This window comes from Orbicella faveolata, unplaced genomic scaffold, assembly GCF_042242905.1.
Source record: "Orbicella faveolata isolate gen_17 unplaced genomic scaffold, um_ofav_v1 contig_12, whole genome shotgun sequence".
In the NCBI taxonomy this organism is placed as follows: Eukaryota; Metazoa; Cnidaria; class Anthozoa; order Scleractinia; family Merulinidae; genus Orbicella; species Orbicella faveolata.
The window spans coordinates 27,396,772-27,397,500 of NW_028301539.1; positions in this window are offsets into that span (position 1 = coordinate 27,396,772).

Genomic DNA, 729 nt, shown 5'->3' on the forward strand with positions numbered 1-729 from the left:
CGCATACAGCAATGATATGCATTGCATTTCTATTGCAAGATAAATAACATGGACCGTATTGTTTTATGTTCCTTTCTACTTTTCTGTACCCTTTCGTTCGCAATCTTTTATGATGTTTATGAATTATAAACTTGATCAGCTTTCCTTTAAGAAGAAAATATTAATACTGGAATCTGTTCAGCTGCGAGTAGCTTGAGAAGTATATAAAAATCTCCGCACAGCGACAAAATAGATTTATTGGACACGAATAAAGCAACAAAACTAAATCTTAAAATGATACGCTTTGTCCTAGCTTTCGTTATCTGAATACAAACTTCCTTTGGGAACTTGGGTTTGATTTTTCATGAAATGACTACAATTGAAATATACAAACGGAATTAACTTGGTTTACAAGCAGGAACAGCTAGACACGGACGCAAACAACTCGTCATGTCTATTTATAACATAAAGTTCGGACAATGTTTTCTCAATGCATCACAAAGTGCATGAACTTTACGTGTACATGTGGGCTTTCCTAACCGAATTCCTGTTTATTACGCGATAATTCAAGTGGGACAAGAATTAATCTGCCATTTAGTAGCACTAAGTGGTCAAGTTGATGGAATCTAAGGGAAGTCAAAAGTGGGTCAGTTTTGTTCAGTCGTTGTAGGATCACACATCTCCAGCGAAGAATGAACGATGCTTATCAAAGCGTTCAGATTAAGTCTGTCCACTGACTCTAACCTAAGG